Raw genomic sequence first — 21,081 nt, forward strand, 5'->3', positions numbered from 1 at the left:
CTCTCATCGCCGCCAGGCTTTCATTCATAGCGTCCAACATTGACTCAGCTTCGGCGCTATTCTCCGACCTGGTGTTTGTTCTAGGTTTCCCCATTTCCTCTCACTTGTCTTTTTCTCCTTTTTTCACTTTCCTTGTAGTGCAAGTTATCTCAAACTTGGCTCTGCTGCGCTCTGTTGCTGCTTGCAGCTCAGCCGCTTCAAGGGGACGTCCCTTGAAGCGGCTAATGACCACTTTTAGCTTAAAGGAGACATTTAATCAATGACTAATCTTTCCCCCTTTTAGCTTCTGAATGGGTCTTTGAACGATGGATGGCTGGTTGAGGCGTTCACCCCCTTTTCCTAACTTTCGTTCTCCAACTTGCACTGTCACTTTTTGTACCAGTCCACCATCATCTTCACGTGCTTCAACAACCTTAGCAATTTTCGATTCATCGCGAGGGACGTCCTCTTCTTTGATGATTACAATATCACCCACATCCATGTTACGGCTTGGCGCATGCCATCGCTGTCATAGAGCAATGTTTGATAGGTATTCCTTCCTCCATCCGTGCCAAAATTGCTCTGACAGGTATCGAACCCTTCTCCACCGTTTTTTAGTGTACAGGTCTTCCTTGATGAACTTTCCCGATGGAGGGAGTGGAACAGAAGATTTCATTGTGATCAAGCGATTTGGCGTGAGTGGCTCCAAACTTGTGGGATCGCTGATGTTGTCGACAGTGAGTGGGCGGTTGTTTACAATGGACATAGCTTCCTAAAGGAATGTCCTTAAGGATGTATCGTCCACCCTTCCAGCACTGCTGGCAAGGACTGTGCTCAGTACACTTCTCGCTGTCCTGATTTGGCGCTCCCAGGCACCTCCAGCATGACTTGAGTGCGGCGTATTCATCTGGAAGTCACACTGATTGTCTGCCAGGTATGCAGCCACTCTTTCCTTATTGCGTTCTTTCAGAGCCTTTGCCATTTCCTTTCTTGCTCCCACGAAATTAGTGCCCTGGTCCGATCTAATGTGTCTAACAGTTCCACGGATAGCGACAAAGCATCGGAAGGCATTGATGAACGCATCGGTCGTCATATCCTCCAACATTTCTATATGCACTGCTCTGGAACAAAGACATGTGAAGAGGAGGCCGTACCGTTTTTGTTCCTTACGACCTTGCTTGGTATGGAAGGGACCGAAGCAGTCCATGCCACAGTAAGTGAACGGTGGTGTAGGATCAACACGGTCACTCGGTAAGTCCACCATCCGTTGTTCCTCTGGCGGTGCAAGCACCCTCCTGCACCATACACACTGCCTGATGTATTAGGCTACAGCTATACTTCCACGCACTATCCAGTAACCGTTGGCTCTTAGTCCATTGAGAGTTTGTCCTCTGCCTTGGTGTTGTATTTTATCATGATGATGTGCAATGATGAGGTTTGTGACAGCGCCATCTTTAGGAAGGATTACTGGGTGTCTCAACTCAAAAGGCGCAGATGCCTTTCTCAGTCTTCCTCCCACTCTCATTATACCATCTTGGAGAAACGGGTCAAGCTGAGTTGGTGGTTGCAAGGCAGCTTTCCTGATTTCTCACTGAGCATGTCCAACTCCTCTTGGAAGGCATCTTGTTGCGCAAGCTTAATGAGTCAGTGCGGCTTGCCTTCTCTCTTTCACCTTTTTAAAGGTTCCGTGGTCTTGATTCTCTTAGCCAACCGCTAGATACAAGCAATGACATTGAGCGCTGTGGTCCATCTTGAGAACCTTGACAGGTGTCCTTGGATGTCAAACTGCCTTATAGCCTCAGTTTTCAGCACCTGTGTAATCCTCACCTCCGGATCTCCCACCAACAGCTCTGATGTGACCTGGTTTGTGGTTATCTCTCTCCCATAAAATCTTAGGACCAGAGAGCCAATTTGAGTTGATGAGGTCGGCCACCTTGAGGCCTCTGGAGGGATCGTCAGCCGGATTCTCTCCTGTGTCGACGTAGTGCCACTGTCTTGTTAGTGGTTTCTCGAATTCTCTGGACACGGTTCGCAACAAAAGCATGAAACCTTTGTGCTTCATTGATGTAGCCAAGAACCACTTGAGAATCTGTCCAATAATATTCCTCATCGATCGTGAGCTCCAGCTCCTCCCTTAACATGTTGCTTACGGCTGCTGAGGTTACTGCGGCAGTTAGCTCCAACCTTGGTATTGTGACTATTTTGGTTGGCGCGACTCTCGCTTTGCCCATGACCAAGGAGCAGTGCACTTTCTCTTTGCTCAACAACCTGATGTAAGGTTACTGGCTATATCCTTGACTGCTCGCATCAGAAAAATGATGCAGTTCAACTCTCTGGACCTCACCAAAGCTATCAGGTATGAAGCATCTTGGAATCTTGATCTTCTCAAGGTTTTCCAAATCCTTCATCCAGTAGTGAATCGTCCCACCCCATACCTCTCTGACACATCTCCTGCAGTACTCTTTTTTTTCTTCAAGGATAAATGGAGCTAGAAACCCCAAAGGGTTGTATAAAGAGGCCACGATTGAAAGAATCCCTTGTCATGTCGCTGATTTCTCATCAAGTATCACCTTAAAGGAGAAGCTGTCGCTTTCAATGTTCCATCTTACACCTAGCACTCTTTGCACTGGTAAGTCATCATGGTTGAGATCAACATTTTTTATCTCCACAGCGCGTTCTGCAATGTCAATGGAATCTAGTACCTCTCGGCTATTTGAAAGGAATTGTGAAGGTGCAACTGTCCTTTAGCACACACAACTTGGGCTTCCTTCACTAACTCAATTGCCTCACCAACCGATTTCACGCTTATGAGGCCATCATCGACGTAGAAATGCTTCCTGATGAAGCTAGCTGCAAGGGGCACTCTTTCTCATTTTGACTAGCGAGGTGTTTCATGCCATAATTGGCGCATCCAGGGGAAGATGATGCTCCAAACAGGTGCACCTTCATGCGGTATTCTGTGGGTTCTGAGTTTGTATCCCCGTTTTCCCACCAGAGAAACCGCAAATAGTCTATCTTCTTTGCTGACATGAAACCTGTGGAACATTTTTTCCACATCACACATGACTGCAATGGGATGTTTACGGAAACGGCACAGTACAGCTGTGAGACCGTTTGTAAGATCGGGTCCTGTTAGCAGATAATCATTTGATGAGGTGCCTTTGTACTTTGCAGAGCAGTCGAAAACAACCCGAAACTTGTCTGGTTTCCTGGGGTGGTAAACCCCTTGATGTGGGATATACCAGATTTTCCCAGGCTCTGGTTGGGTGTCTACTTTCTCTGCATCCTCATCCTTAAACGCCTTCCGTAAACCTCACATAGTCGTTTTTGAAACTTGGGATCCCTGTCCAGCTTCCTTTTGAGGTGCTTCAGCCGAGCCAAAGCCAGCTTCTTATTGTCTGGGAGGTGAGGACGTACCTTAAAGGTAAGAGGCATCTCAAGGTGACCATGCTTGTTTTGCTTGATTCTTCCCTTTTAAAATCTGCAGGAAGCAAATATTCAGAAGATGGTGTTATAGGTGGTGGCTCTCTGACAGATACTCGATGACAAAGACCAGTCACCTCTTTAGCAGTCGCACGCTGTGGTGCGCTTCCCACAATGCTCCAACCAAGGTCAGTTTTAATAGCGTAGGGCTCAGTCACACCCAGGGATGACCTTCCTTGGAATTAGCGCTCTGGAGCAGTCATAGCCAATCAATAATCCGACACCACAGTCCTTTAATGGGGGTATCTCTTGGGCTATGTTGACCAGGTGTTTCCATTTGTTGGCTGTTTGACAAGTGGGGATATGTGCGCGGTCAAGAGGAATGAAGTCTCTCGTGTAGGCTGGAGGTAAGTTGATGGAAATGTTTGAGGAGAGACCTCTGACTTTGAGATCACATACTCTTTGACTCTGCACAATTGAATCTTTCCCCATCATGGTGGAGAGCTTCAGCTTTACTGGTTCCATTGCTGCCTGTAGCTTTTGACAAGAACCAGTGTTTTTTTTAGATAACTTAGCTTTGGGGGGGGGATAAATTAGTCAATTTTAGGCATTTGGCCGCGTCATCCTCCAGCGCCTTTCTTTTTCTTCTCTCTCTCCCTCTCGGCACCGCCTTTCCTCTTTTTTTTACCCGGGTTAGGGTCCATCATCGACGAAGCCTCATCTCCTCTCCCGGTCCACTCGCTACACACACACACCGCAGCAGGTACCAGAGAGAGAGATGCAGGCCAGCAGGCCAATCATAGGCCGGCGCTTCGGGAATACTCCCGGTTCTCCCTATGGCCAGTCCGGGCCTGTTCCACACATGGCTCTGTTTCTACAGTCTTTAGAATTGTGACCTTTTCTCAGACACACAAAACAGTTTATTTTCATGTATAATTTTTTTTCTTTTCCTGCAGACATTTGTTAGCTTTTTGCATCTATGTATGGAGTGGTTTTCTCCACAGCAAATACACTTGCTTATGTTTGAGTTTTGTAGCGGTGTGCTCCATTGCTTTGATTTTCCAGCATCTTTCAACCGGATTTCATTAAGGTCTGGTTTGGATGTGGAGCTCGATGAAACTGGGGCCTTCACATTTGTTTCAAACGTATTCGCTTTTGAGCGCTTCATCTCTCTTGCTGGTGTCTCTGCAGAGTGCCTTTAAGCATGTAAGGATGACACTGGATTACATGCAATATGTGCCTCTTTAGCGACAAATGAAGCAAACTCATGAAAGCTTGGATAGTCACGGCCTTGATCCAGCTGCTCTGTGACGCAATTCCACCTGGATGTCACCCATTCAGGAAGCTTGACCAGCACTTTCTGGTTCTCCTCGCAGTCGTTCAGAACCTGTAAACTCTTCATGGGACATGGCATTACTACATGTTTGGAGAAAATCACAGAATTCTCTCAGCTTGACACTCTTTTTCCACCGATCCTTGGCTTCTCTCTGAAAGCCTGTTGCACTGCAAAGGAATGGCCATATCTGGCGTTCGACCTATTCCATGCTTGTTGATAGGCTTCTTCGTCTTTTCTGTAGAAGCTGCCCTCAAGAAAAGATTTAGCTTCCCCTGCCATGTACTTTTGCAGGTAGAACAGCCTATCTGCAGGATTAGAGCATCGTCTTTCTATAAGAGCTTTAAAGCTTGTACTCCATTCTGTGAACTTCAAAGGATCACCTGAGAATACGGTAGGTTCTGGGGTTGGAAGGCGAGTGAGAGCTAATGACTCTTGTAATGCCTGGACTAGGGATGTCTCATTTTTTTTTACAGCTTGCTGTTCTTGGCCTGGGATGGAGTGAGTGAGTGAGTGGGTTCGTATCATTAACTTTGCTGCATACAGGACTGCATGATCCATCCTTTCCTTTTGTCTCTTCTTCAGTGTAAACATTTAGTTTGCTTGAATAACATCAATGTCTCTCTGATTTTCACTTTTTTCACCTGCTTCAATGGCAGCTTCCATATCAATTTCAGCTCTCTTTGCAGCCAACTGAGCAGCTGTTTCTGCCCTCTTAGCCGAAATGCTAGGTGACTCTGAGAGATGGTCAGAATGGTGGCAGCTGCTTGCAGTAACTCTGGAGGCTGCGGATCCATATATGGACCTAGCATAGTCGTTATCAAGTAGCATGCGTAACCTTGATCTTTCTGCCTGAGCATCAAACTCATCTCCTCCTCCAGTGAGGCGTACTCATTAATTGCGGTAAGTCTGCTGTCACAGCTGAGCATGCATCAACTTTCCTCCAAATTTCTTGACTTGGTGTAGTTTGGAGTCGGATGGTATCGTACAGCTCCTTTAATTGGGAACCAAGCTTCTCAGCTCTATCCAACATGTCATACATGGCGCCCTCAGAGCACTCTTGCTTCAACCTTGTACGAGTAATAATAATAATAATTTTATTTATATACCGCCTTTCATACATGAAATGCATCTCAAGGTGCTTTAAACAAATCATCAAACAATTAAAAACAGTATTAATCAACAGTCAGGCAGTAAAAATACACAGTGACAACAAAACAATAGCAGTGATAAAACAAAAAAACAATCATACAAATAAAATTAGGCCAAGGTAAAAACAAATCAATTTGAGGAAAAAATAAAAAGATAAGATACCATACTCGGATCCCTAATTATATGCTCTTTTAAAAAGGAATGTTTTAAGTCGATTTTTGAAAATAGAGAGAGCATCTGTCCCACGAATTTGAATTGGGAGTTGATTCCAGAGAAGTTGGGCCCCGATAGCAAAAAGCCCTGCCTCCCATACTACTTTTTAATACTCTAGGCACAGCCAGCAAGCCTGCATTTTGGGATCGCAGAGTCTTATTTGGGTGGTAGGGAACTATAAGGTCCTAAAGATATGAGGGTGCCTGACCATGTAGTGCTTTATATGTTAGGAGGACAACTTTAAAATCTATTCTAGCAGTTACTGGGAGCCAGTGTAGAGAAGCCAAGACAGGAGAGATATGGTCTCTTTTTCTCGTCCCAGTCAGGACACGGGCAGCAGTGTTTTTGAACTAATTGGAGTGTCCTTAGTGACTTACTCGGACAACCCGACAGTAAAGAGTTACAGTAGTCAAGTCGTGAAGTCACAAATGCATGAATTAATTTTTCAGCATCCTTTAGAGATGGAAGGGATCTGATTTTGGAAATGTTACGCAGATGAAAAAAGGCAGTTCTTGAGATTTCTTTAATGTGAGAGTCAAATGATAAATTCTGATCAAAAGTAACACCAAGATTTCTGACCGTGAGGGCTGAAGTTAAAGAGATGTCATTTAAAATAACAGTATCATTGACTAGATGTTTTCTAAGATGTTTAGGACCCAGTACAATAACTTCAGTCTTATCTGAGTTGAGCAGCAGAAAGTTACGAGTCATCCATATTTTAATATCCTGCAGACAAGCTTGAAGTTTAGAAATTTTGTTGGTTGCCTTAGGTTTAAAGGATAAGTATAACTGAACATCGTCCGCATAACAATGAAAATTAATGTCATATTTTTTAATAACGCTACCAAGAGGAAGCAGATATAAAATGAATAGAATTGGACCAAGTACTGATCCTTTGGAACGCCATAGCTCACTTTGGTGTACAAAGAGGATTCATCGTTAACATGTACAAACTGAGTTCTGTTAGATAGGTAGGATCTAAACCAGCTTAATACCTCCTTTATATTTTTCCATTTCTCATGTTACTTTAAATTTCTTATTTTGAATTAACTGTTACTCTTTCAGTTCTTGCATTTTAGGTGTTAATCGTCTTTCACGAGAGGATTTTCTTTTTTTCCTCATCTAACTCTCCTGCATCTTGCCCTTGTGACATGACATTAGACTGACTATCACCATTTTGAGACATTTTGAACTTTCACTCAAAAGTGACACCTTAATATTTAGTTAGTACCTGAAATTAACTTTCCCAACTTGATGAAATCAAGTAATATTGAGCAGTCTTTTCGGCAAAACAATAGCAGTTATTTTTAAAGCATTCAATAGAACCCTTTTTTTTTTTTGATGTTCAGGATCCCTTTACTCCTGTTTGTCGAGATTAAACGGTAGTTTATGTTCTATCCATCGATTTCCTGAGGCATAATAATTGCAGTCTGACCTGAGGACTCACGTTGTAGCCCGAAACTGCTCCACGGCGTGTCCGCTGAAACCTGCAGCTGCTGCTGGATGTGTAGCAACGATGCCTGTAGCTCGCTGCAGGATGAGAAACACCACCGCCCGCCAAAACCTGTAGCTTGCTGCAGGATGAGAAGCACTGCTGCCCACCGAAACCTGTAGCTTGCTGCAGGATGTGTAGCACCACTGCCTGTAGCTTGCTGCAGGATGTAAGCACTGCCACTCGTCTTAGCCGTAGTCGGATGAGAAACTCTGAAGCCTTGTGATGGATTAGGACACATTTTCACTGTATCTACTCTGGTTAAAGGAATCACGCCTCTTACTGATGTCCACAATCAATTTATTTTCTCTCTTTGAAAGTTACGGAGCACTGTGAAAACTGCAACAAACACAATTCACATACATCACTCTCAGAAATTATTTACCATACAAAACGTACACAAATATACAGAATAATTAATGTGTGTGCCTGATTAGCCAGTAGTTTCTCTCGTCTCTTTTTCTCTTCCTCAATTCTCACTCACAACTTCCGGCTCACGTCTTACATTAGTCCGACAGGAAGTAATCTCTCACCACTATTTTAACTTAAACATTTCAATAAAGTCTGATGGCAGAACCATGAATTAAACTGCATTTAGGTTTCATCATAAACTTATGTAATAATAATAATAATAATAATAATAATAATAATAATTTGTATTTTGTGCTGTTTACTTGTTCTGTGGTCTGTGTGTATGTTGTGTACTTGTACTGTGGTCTGTATGTATGATGTGTATTCGTACTGTGGTCTGTATGTATGCTGTGTAGTCATACTGTGTATTCCAAAGGTTCGGAGCCTTCGCCGCTGGCCTCCAGTGGGTTCCTGCCGGTTTCCAGAGGGTCCACGCCTTTGCTGCAGGCTTCCAAAGTATTCAATCCTTTTTATGTGGTATGTATACTATGTTCTGTGGTATGTGGACTGCATGTACTGTGGTCTATGTACTCGTACTGTGTATTCTTTGTTGGTACTGGGGTCTGCCTGTCTACTCTGTATTCGTACTGTGTAGTTGTTCTGTGATCTGTGTACTAGTTTTGTGGTCTGTGTACTTGTACTGTAGTCTGCGTGAATGCTGTGTACTCGTACTGTGTTTTCCAGAGGTTCCGAGCCTTCCCAGCTGGCCTCCAGTGGGTTCCTGTCAGTTTCGCCGCTGGCTTCCAGAGGATTCAATCCTTTTTTACTGTGGTATGTATACTATGTTATGTATACTATGTTCTGTGGTATGTGGACTGCATGTATGCTATGTACTCGTACTGTGTATTGATACTGCAGTCTGTATATATGCTGTATACTCATACTGTGTATTCGTACTGAGGTCTGTGTGTATGCTGTGTACTCGTGCTGTGTATTCCAGAGGTTCCGAGCTTTCGCCGCTGGCCTCCAGTGGGTTCCTGCCAGTTTCGCCGCTGGCTTCCAGAGGGTCTGTGTACTTGGTACTGTGTATTTGCACTGTGTACTCAGCATTCGTTCTATGTATTTCCTGCTGTGGTCTGCATGCTGTGTACTCATACTTTGGTCTGTGTACTCCAGAGGTTTCGAGCCTTCGCCACTGGCCTCCATCGAGTTCCTACCGGCTTCCAGATGGTCCCTGCTTTCACCGCCGGCTTCGGGATGGTCCAAGCCCTCACCGTCGGCCCCCAGTGGGTTCCAGCCGGCTTCCAGAGGGTCCGAGCCTCCGCTGCCAGCTTCCAGATGGTCCCTGATTTCACCGCTGGCTTCCGGATGGTCCAAGCCCTCACCGTCGGCCCCCAGTGGGTTCCAGCCGGGTTCCAGAGGGTCCAAGCCTTCGCTGCTGGCCTACAATGGGTTCCAGCCAGCTTTGCTGCCGGCTTCCAGAGGGTCTGTGGCTTTGCCGCCGGCTTCCAGAGGGTTCCTGCTGGCTTTGCCGCCGGCTTCCAGAGGGTTCCTGCTGGCTTTGCCGCCGGCTTCCAGAGGGTTCCTGCTTGCTTTGCCGCTGGCTTCCAGAGGGGTTCCAGCCGCCTTCACCGCAGGCTTCCAGAAGATCCTCGTACTGTGGTATGTATACTATGGTCGGTGGTATGTAGACTGTGCTATGTCTATTGTGGTCTGTAGACTGTATGTGGACTGGACTGTTCTGTATACAATTTATGTAGACTATATGTATACTGTGAACTATTATGTGGACTGTTGTGTGCACTGTGGACTGTTGTGTGCACTGTGGACTGTGTGTGGACTGTTGTGTATACTGTGGACTATTATGTGGACTGTTGTGTATACTGTGGACTGTGTGTGGACTGTTGTGTATACTGTGGACTGTGTGTGGACTGTTGTGTATACTGTGGACTGTGTGTGGACTGTTGTGTATACTGTGGACTATTATGTGGACTGTTGTGTATAGTGTGGACTGTGTGTGGACTGTTGTGTATATTGTGGATTTATACTGTGGACTGTTATGTGTACTGTTGTGTGCACTGTTATGTATGCAATGTATGTGCACTGTGGACTGTTGTGTATACTTTGTATTCATACTGTGGACTGTTATGTATACCGTGTATGTGGATGTATATACCTTGTATTCATAATGTGAACTATTATGTGGACTGTGTGTGGACTGTTATGTATATTGTGGATTTATACCGTGGACTGTTGTGTGCACTGTTATGTATACTTTGTATTCATACTGTGGACTATTATGTATACCGTGTATGTGGATTTATACCGTGGACTGTTATGTATATACCTTGTATTAATACTGTGAACTATTATGTGGACTGTTGTGTATACTTTGTATTCCTACTGTGAACTATTATGTGGACTGTTATGTATGCCGTGTGTGCACTGTGGACTATTATGTAGACTGTGTGTGGACTATTATGTGGACTGTGTGTGGACTGTTGTGTATACTGTGGACTATTATATGGACTGTTGTGTATATTGTGGATTTATACCGTGGACTGTTATGTAGACTGTTGTGTGCACTGTTATGTATGCCATGTATGTGCACTGTGGACTGTTGTGTATACTTTATATTCATACTGTGAACTATTATGTGGACTGTTGTGTATACTTTGAATTCATACTGTGAACTATTATGTGGACTGTTATGTATGCCATGTGTGTGCACTGTGGACTGTTGTGTGCACTGTGTGTGGACTATTGTGTGCACTGTGTGTGGACTATTGTGTATATTGTGGATTTATACCGTGGACTGTTATGTAGACTGTTGTGTGCACTGTGGACTGTTGTGTATACTTTATATTCATACTGTGAACTATTATGTGGACTGTTATGTATGCCATGTGTGTGGACTGTTGTGTATACTTTGTATTCATACTGTGGACTGTTATGTATACCGTGTATGTGGATTTATACCGTGGATTGTTATGTATATACCTTGTATTCATACTGTGGACTGTTGTGTGCACTGTTATGTATGCCATGTGTGTGCACTGTGGACTATTATGTGGACTGTTGTGTATACTGTGGACTTATGTGGACTGTGTGTGGACTGTTATGTATATTGTGGATTTATACCGTGGACTGTTGTGTGCACTGTTATGTATGCCATGTATGTGCACTGTTGTGTATACTTTGTATTCATACTGTGGACTATTATGTATACCGTGTATGTGGACTGTTATGTATAATGTGGATTTATACCGTGGACTGTTATGTATATACCTTGTATTAATACTGTGAACTATTATGTGGACTGTTGTGTATACTTTGTATTCCTACTGTGAACTATTATGTGGACTGTTATGTATGCCGTGTGTGCACTGTGGACTATTATGTAGACTGTGTGTGGACTATTATGTGGACTGTGGACTGGTGTGTATACTGGTGTGTATACTGTGGACTGTGTGTGGACTGTTGTGTATACTGTGGACTGTTATATGGACTGTTGTGTATATTGTGGATTTATATCGTGGACTGTTATGTAGACTGTTGTGTGCACTGTTATGTATGCCATGTATGTGCACTGTGGACTGTTGTGTATACTTTATATTCATACTGTGAACTATTATGTGGACTGTTGTGTATACTTTGAATTCATACTGTGAACTATTATGTGGACTGTTATGTATGCCATGTGTGTGCACTGTGGACTGTTGTGTGCACTGTTGTGTGCACTGTGTGTGCACTATTGTGTGCACTGTGTGTGCACTATTGTGTGCACTGTGTGTGGACTATTGTGTATATTGTGGATTTATACCGTGGACTGTTATGTAGACTGTTGTGTGCACTGTGGACTGTTGTGTATACTTTATATTCATACTGTGAACTATTATGTGGACTGTTATGTATGCCGTGTGTGCACTGTGGACTATTATGTAGACTGTGTGTGGACTATTATGTGGACTGTGGACTGTGTGTGGACTGTTGTGTATACTGTGGACTATTATATGGACTGTTGTGTATATTGTGGATTTATACCGTGGACTGTTATGTAGACTGTTGTGTGCACTGTTATGTATGCCATGTATGTGCACTGTGGACTGTTGTGTATACTTTGTATTCATACTGTGAACTATTATGTGGACTGTTATGTATGCCAGGTGTGTGCACTGTGGACTGGTGTGTGCACTGTGGACTGGTGTGTATACTGTGGACTATTATGTGGACTGTGGACTGGTGTGTATACTGTGGACTGTGTGTGGACTGTTGTGTATACTGTGGACTGTGTGTGGACTGTTGTGTATACTGTGGACTATTATGTGGACTGTTGTGTATATTGTGGATTTATACCGTGGACTGTTATGTGGACTGTTGTGTGCACTGTTATGTATGCCATGTATGTGCACTGTGGACTGTTGTGTATACTTTGTATTCCTACTGTGAACTATTATGTGGACTGTTGTGTGCACTGTTATGTATGCCATGTGTGTGCACTGTGGACTGTTGTGTGGACTATTGTGTGCACTGTGGACTATTGTGTGCACTGTGTGTGGACTGTTGTGTATACTGTGGACTGTTGTGTATACTGTGGACTGTTGTGTATACTGTGGACTGTTGTGTATATTGTGGATTTATACCGTGGACTGTTATGTAGACTGTTGTGTGCACTGTTATGTATGCGCACTGTGGACTGTTGTGTATACTTTGTATTCATACTGTGGACTGTTGTATGCACTGTTATGTATGCCATGTATGTGCACTGTTGTGTATACTTTGTATTCATACTGTGAACTATTATGTCGGCTGTTGTGTGCACTGTTATGCCATGTATGTGCACTGTGGACTGTTGTGTATACTTTGTATTCATACTGTGGACTATTATGTGGACTGTGTGTACCGTGGATTCATATTGTGGACTGTTATGTATATTGTGGATTTATACCGTGGACTGTTATGTGCACTGTTGTGTATACTTTGTATTCATACTGTGGACTATTATGTGGACTGTGTGGACTGTTATGTATATTGTATGTGGACTGTTATGTATATTGTATGTGGACTGTTATGTATACCCTGTATGTGGATTTATACCGTGGACTGTTATGTATATACCTTGTATTCATACTGTGGACTGTTATGTATATTGTGGAGTTATACCGTGGACTGTTATGTATACTTTGTATTCATACTGTGAACTATTATGTGGACTGTTGTGTGCACTTTTATGTATGTGGACTGTTGTGTATACTTTGTATTCATACTGTGGACTATTATGTGGACTGTGTGGACTGTTATGTATATTGTATGTGGACTGTTATGTATACCCTGTATGTGGATTTATACCGTGGACTGTTATGTATATACCTTGTATTCATACTGTGGACTGTTATGTATATTGTGGAGTTATACCGTGGACTGTTGTGTATACTTTGTATTCATACTGTGGACTATTATGTGGACTGTGTGTACTGTGGATTCATATTGTGGACTGTTATGTATATACCTTGTATTCATACTGTGGACTGTTGTGTGCACGGTTATGTGTACCGTGTCTGTGCACTGTGGACTCTTGTGTATACCGTGGACTCTTGTGTATACCGTGGACTGTTATGTATATTGTGGATTGATACCGTGGACTGTTATATATACTTTGTATTCATACTGTGGACTATTATGTGGACTGTATGTATTCTGTGGGCTGTTGTGTATACCGTGTATGTGCACTTCAGATTGATACGTATACCGTGGACTGTTTTGTATACCGTGGATTTTTACTGTGGTCTGTGTGTATGCTGTATACTATGTACTGTGGTCTGTGTACTCTATTCTGTGTATTCGGTGTACGTACTGTGGTCTGTGTATGCGGCATTTGTACTGGGTACTCGTTCTGTGGTCTGTGTATTTCACGCTGCAGGTCGTACTTTCGTCGCCGGCTTCCAGAGGGTCCGTGTCTTGGCCGCCGGCCTCCAGTGGGTTCCAGAGAGTTCTAGCCTTGGCCGCTGGCTTCCAGAGGTTTCTAGCCGCCCTCGCCGCCGGCTTCCATTGGGTTCCAGAGAGTCCGATCATTGGCCGCCAGCTTCCAGAGGGTTCTAGCCACCCTTGCCGCCAGCTTCCAGTGGGTTCTAGCCGCCCTTGCCGCCAGCTTCCATTGGGTTCCAGCCCCCTTCACCGCCGGCTTCCAGAGGGTCCAAGCCTTCGCCGTCGGCCTCCAGTGGGTTCCAGCTGCCTTCACCGCCGGCTCCCAGAGAGTCTGAGCCTTGGCTGCCGACCTCTAGAGGGTTCCAGCCGCCTTTCGCTGCCGGCTTACAGAGGGTTCTAGCCACCTTCGCCTCCGGCTTCAGAGGGTCCGAGCCTTCGCCACCGGCGGTCCGTGCCTTTGCCGGGGGCTTCCAGATGGTCAAAGCCTTCGCTATTATTTCTGTTGTTTATTTCCTTTTATAGGAAAACCACACCTAATTAAGTTTGCAATCATGCTCAATCACCAATAAAGAATTTAATTGAAACTGAAATACTGGACTATGAATCTGACGGATCATCTATGGTGGGTTCGTTTCCCCACACCGGCAACAGTCTCTTCAGGATAGCCACAGTCAGCCAATCCTTCTTTTCATATCCTGTGGACTGTATACGTATACTGTGTATGTGGACTGTGTGTATACAGTTTATATATACAAAGAGTGCTGTGGGTGGGACATTTAGGGAGACTTTATAGGTATATATCATTGCTTGTATGTATTACAGTATACTATACAGTATAGTGCAGCGAGCAACATCTACGTGTGTGTGTGTGTGTGTGTGAGATTTTTAGTGACATCAGTGACCATCTGCCAGTTTTTACAGTGTATGACAATGACTACAAGACTAATCTACCTTAATATTACTCAGTCTGTATCTGACCCAACACATGAAAAGGGACACACACTAGACCTCATATTGTCATTCGGTCTGGAGTTAAATGTCATTGAGATTGTTGACACACACATCTCCGACCACTTTGCTGTTTTATTCAATATCACACTGCCTCATCCCCCGGTTAAATTGTGCGCCACGGAGCTCCGTGTGCGCACAATTAACCCTTCAACTGCCTGCGAATTCTCTGCAGCCTTTTGCGACTCTGTACTGCAGGATCACGACTGTGGTCTCACTCTTAATGAGCTCTTGGACATGTTTAATGGTACCTGTATTGACATATTAGAGTCAGTGGCTCCCTTTAGGTGCAAACGCTCTAAGCGAGTAGGAGAGCCTTGGTTAATGACACCACTCGCACGTTAAGACGCACATGCAGACCTGCTGAGAGAAAGTGGAAAAAAGATCATCTACAAGTTTCCATAGAAATCTTAAATGAGTGTCTGATCAAATATCAAAATGCTGTCAAATTTGCTAAAAGTCAGTTTCTATCCAATCTTGTGTCAGCTAACAACCATAAGCCTCAGTTTCTCTTTAGTACTTTGAATAATATTTTGAACCCCCTGTGATCACAGTGCTATTATTCCTTCATCCAAACTGTGTGAAGATTTCTTGAATTTCTTTATTGATAAAATTTCTGTTATTAGGTCCTCTCTTTTGCCGTCTGCATCAGATCCTGCTGTCCCTCCTATATGCCCTGCTGTCTTTGAGAATTTTGAGCAAGTCTCCCTCCCATCTTTAACTGATATTGTACAGCACCTCAGGCCTTTCTATTGTCCTCTTGACAGCACCCCCCCACCTTTTCAAGGAGGTTTTCCATATCATTGGCCCTCGTGTTATGGACCTGATGAATTTATCTTTGATGACCGGCTGTGTTCCAGCTGCTTTAAAACATGCTGTGGTCCAGCCCCTCATCAAAAAGCATAACCTTGACCAAACAGTTTTATCAAACTTTAGGGCCCATCTCCAAGCTTCCTTTTCTTTCTAAGGTCTTGGAGAAGGTGGTATATGAACAGCTTCAGTCTTTTATTGATCAAAATGGTATCTCAGAGAAGTTCCAGTCTGGGTTTAAGTCACGCCACAGCACAGAAACAGCGCTTTTAAAAATGTTTAATGACCTTCTTTTGACAGCTGACTGGTAACTCTGCTGTCCTGGTCCTTTTAGATCTGACAGCTGCCTTTGACACAGTGGATCATAAAATTCTTCTGTCACGTTTGAACACCTGTGTGGGCATTAGGGGCACTGTTTTTAAGTGGTTTCAGTCCTACCTCTCAGACCGGAGCTTCTCTGTTCAGCTTGGCCAGCATTTTTCAGCCACTTCCCCTCTAAGTTGTGGAGTGCCCCAAGGTTCTGTTTTGGACCCACTCCTTTTCTCGATATATATGTTGCCTCTGGGATCCATATTTAGAAATTACAACATCTCTTTTCATTGTTTTGCCAATGATGTACAAATCTATTTACCCCTAAAGATAAATGGGCGAGCCTCTGTTCAGACTCTACTAGACTGCCTTAAAGATATCCAAACTTGGATGGAAGTTAATTTTCTGTCTTTAAACAAAAACAAAACTGAAATCATTTTATTTGGTCAACAAAATCTGCTTGATGGATGTGACGGCGCCATTGGCTCCCTTAAGTTTTACTGTCATTCTTTTGCAAGGAACCTTGGTGTTATTTTAGAGAGTGACTTTAGGCAAGCAGATATCCTCCATAGTCAAAACAAGCTTCTTCCAACTAAGGCTGTTGGCAAAAGCAAATGTTTATCTCCCAAAAAATGTATTTGAGAGATTAATTCACACCTTTATTACATCACGTTTAGATTATTGTAATTCCTTGTTTGTTGGCCTTGACCAGAAAGCACTGCGCCGCTTGCAGGTTGTTCAAAATGCGGCTGCCCGCCTGCTGACTGGAAGGAAAAAACGCGAGCGCATTACTCCTGTCCTTGCATCTTTGCACTGGCTGCCTATTAATTTTAGGATTCAGTTTAAAATTTTATTAATTGCTTTTAAATGTATGAATGGTCTGGCACCACCTTATTCATCTGAGCTTTTACAGTTGCACACCACTGCTAGGGCACTTAGGTGCTCCTGGCAGTACCCAGGTCCAGACTCTCCACTCGTGGAGACAGAGCCTTCTCAGTCGCGGCTCCTAAGCTGTGGAACAGCCTACCTCTCCATGTTAGAGCTGCACAGTCCGTTGAACATTTTAAAACACTCCTAAAAACGTATCTTTTCTCCTTGGCGTTCACTCCCAGCAAAGCAAGCAATCTTGGCTCTCTCTTTTTCTTTCCCTCTCTCTCTCTTTTTTACTCCTTTTTTATTCTCTCTTTTTAATCTAAATTTGTTTTAAATTGACTACTATCCCTTGTGTTGTTTTAATTATTTGTTGTAGTGTTTGTGATTAACTTTGTTGTGCTTTTGCAATTGTACAGCACTTTGGTCAACTGAGGTTGTTTTAAATGTGCTTTATAAATAAATTGTGACTTGTCTTGTGACTTGACTTGACAATAAAACTGTGTACAGGAGAGTGAGAACAGAAGTATCGATAACGGCATTCAAAAATGACCTAATGGTGCAAAACTGGGATATTGTATACAATAGCAATAATATAAATAGTGCATATGATGAATTCTTAAAAATATTTAAAACACTATGATAAAAATTAATAGGAAACTAAAATATGCTGATCATCCTTGGATCACAAAGGGTTTGCAGAATGCCTGCAAAAAGAGAAATATACTGTACAGAGAAAGTATGAGACAGAGAATCAAGGAGGCAGAAAAAAAATATAATATTAGTTAACTTGTTTTTATATTTTTTATAAGAGCTCGGAAAGAATAGTATACAAACTATTAGATGATAAGAATAACATTAAAGGTATATGGAACATACTGAAGACTGTAATAAAAAATAGCTCTAAACAATCAAGTTATCCTAAGTATTTTATTATCAATAACACTGAAAAGTACGATATGAATGAAGTAGTTAACAGCTTTAATAAATGTTTTGTTAGTGTTGGACCTGACCTAGCAGAACAAATCTTGACCCAGTGCAGGTGGTGGGAGACAGCAGGATGATGGCCAAGCTATCATCGCTGCTGGTGAAGGAGTCCCACCCCCTACAGGCCACTATCACAGCACTGGTCAGCTCCTTCAGTGACAGGCTGATACACCCCAAGTGTGTGAAGGAGAGGTATCGCAGGTCCTTCCTTCCTGCTGATGTCAGAGTCTACAACCAGCACTGCTCCCAGTAGACCTCACTGTGCATTGTACAATAAAAAACTCTGCACATATCCACACACTTTCTGTTTTGCACAAATTGGACAATTTTTAATATCCATATTTATTATTTATTGTTTGTAAATAAAAATACCAACTGTTTAAACTTACACTGTCCATATTATAAATAATAAATACTATGTCATATTGTAAATACCAATTTCATATTGTAGATATTATGTATATACCAGTTAAATTCTATTTCTTATGTCTTATTATATTGTTTATTTTTTACTTTTATTACTGTTTAAGTGTGATACTGTCCTTTGGCTGCTGTGACAAAGAAATTTCCCCATTTGCGGGACAAATAAAGGAATTCTGATTCTGATTCTGAAATCCCAGATCCAGACATTTCCAGACAAAATGACAATAGCAAAGATCATACCTCTGTACAAAACTGGGAACAAACACCAATTCACAAACTACAGACCTGTGTCATTACTATAGATTCTCTTAAATTCTAGAAAAACATTTCAATAACCGACTGGACAGTTTCATAAATAACACAAATTACTCACTAAAAGTCAATATGGATTTAGATCGAACAGAGCAACATCACTGGCATTAATCGATTCAGTTGAGGAACTAACAAATTCAATAGACCAAAAAGAGTATACAGTTGAGATATTCATAGACCTAAAACCATGATATATTATTCAAGAAACTAGAACGGTATGGAACAGTCTGGAGGGGACGCTCAGGGAATGTCCAAACATAAACCAGTTTCTTTTTAAAAATAAGGAGATGATTTTTACAAGGTACAGAAATGAGGCAGGTGTTTGATAATCAATAGGGGTATATTGTTTTTAAGTATTTCAGTGGTATTATTTATTAAAAGGGGGTGGAATAAAATAAGTTTATCCTTCCTCCCATTCCTTTTCGGATATGTAAACAGAATTTATAGTTTTCAGTTTATGTTTACCTTGTACATGATAATTTTGGTTTTTACATGTTCGAAATAAACTATCTATCTACACGGTACGCTGTGGTCTGTGTGTGTATGCTGTGTACTGTATACTGTGCTCTCGTTCTGTGGTCTGTCCACTCGAACTGTGGTCTGTGTATTTCGTGCTGCGTGCTTGGTGCTGTGGTCCGTGCCTTCAAACGTAAATAAGTGTACATCATGCATGGTGTTACGGCCCCGCATGTGTGTGTATGTTATGTCTTTTTTTTTGGTCTCCCTCTCCTGCTCAGTCGCTCCCCGGCCCCGGATCAGGCTCCTCCGTTCTCCCCGGTTTCAATTCATATTCGTACAGCTGCCATTCCGTCAAATTAATATCCGAGTAATTATAATGTAAACTAACGTCAGTTCAAGAGATTATACTTAGCCTAGCCAAATGTTTAACGACCTGTATTTTGGTTGATTTTTGTATTGTTTTAACTTCAATCAAGGGACAACTGACGAAACCGCAGCTCTCATAAAATGGAGAGCCGCTAACGAAGCCCTCTTCACCAGATGGAGGAATTCGTCTAAAACCGGATGGGAGTGAGTAAGCTTTTTATGTGTTTTTATACGAGGAGCAGTGGTCCGGTGGTGTGTTTGTTTGTGCCAGACTTCACAGCCTCTTAAAATAGTTTGATGCAACCTAAATGAATAAAAGAAAAATATAGTATAAAGCTAAACTAAATGTTTATAATACTACAAATCAAATAAGTAGTGTGAATTGTAACCTGGTGAACAAAAATGACTTAAAGTGCCACAAAGTACAAGTGAAGGGCAACAGCAATAGTACAGGTGTAGTTATCAACCTAAGTGATATACTAGTTTGTACTAACAATATTAACTATATATTATCAATATAACTATTGATGAAGTATTTGTATTTACACAGACATTCACTATATAATATGATTGCACTTACATGAATGCAAGGAAGAGAATAGTGATTCTCTATTCTCTTCCTTGCATGCATGTAAGTGCAATCATCCTAACTACATCACATTCAGTAGTCTCTGTCAGCTTGTGTGTTAGTCACTGTAATATCTTTGTTAACGTGTTCTCAACGTGTAATAATATGTTTAAGTTGTCCTTTTTTGTGTGAATGTGTGTGCTTTATCCAGAGTCTTTGTGAGAGACAGTGCTGTGCCTGTCACCCCCAAACAGGCGCAAAAGAAGTGGAATAACCTGAAAGAAAAGTACAAGGTACCACCATTCTATCTACTTTTCAGTAAACAAGTTGGACATGGCAACATTCATTCAGTGAATTTTTATTTTTTTAGGAGCTTAGGGACCCACCAACGGGGAAAGGGGTGGAGGCAGGAGGGGTGACAGCTGCCATCTGGCCATGGTATGGTCAGATGGATGCCGCACTCCAGGGGCAGCACTCCATTAGTCCGCCCCTGGTAGTTGCGGCCAATCTGACCCCCGCTACAGGTGGTGTTGTCACCCTCCCGTCCTCTGCCCCTCCCAGAGAAGGGGAAAAGCCGCCAGGGCCAGTGGGCAGCTGATGGACTTTCTGAGAGAGCAGGCAGAAAAAGAGGAAGAGAGGGAGAAGAGGGCAGAGGCGAGGGAAGAAGAGAGGGAGAGGGCAGCAAGTCAGAGAGCTGACAAGTATTTGTCTCTCTTTGAGAGGCTTGTGGAGAAAATGTAAATAGTGTATATACGTAGTAGTTGTAGGTAATTTTTAAATGTAGTTCTTTGTTGTTGTTTTATTGTTATTCTGTCAATTAAATAGTGTGAGTATTGAGTTGTGAATGAAGTGGTCTCAAAGAAATTCGAAACGCAACTGGACTTGGTTATCTGTCAGTTATTTGCCAGTTCATGTTCGCATCTGACCAGGCTGAGACTGGTCCTCGGACCTTGGACCAGTCTCAGCCTGGTCAGCGAACATGAACTGATGAAGCCTCTTGGATGAGAGGTAAAACGTCTTCCTAGACAAATCGAGGCACCAAGGCTTGTAACGGTGGTCACAACAAACGCTTCTGAAACTGAAATCTGATTGGGAGGTTGA

Source organism: Pagrus pagrus (assembly GCF_965226575.1).
Source record: "Pagrus pagrus genome assembly, contig: HAP1_SCAFFOLD_52, whole genome shotgun sequence".
In the NCBI taxonomy this organism is placed as follows: Eukaryota; Metazoa; Chordata; class Actinopteri; order Spariformes; family Sparidae; genus Pagrus; species Pagrus pagrus.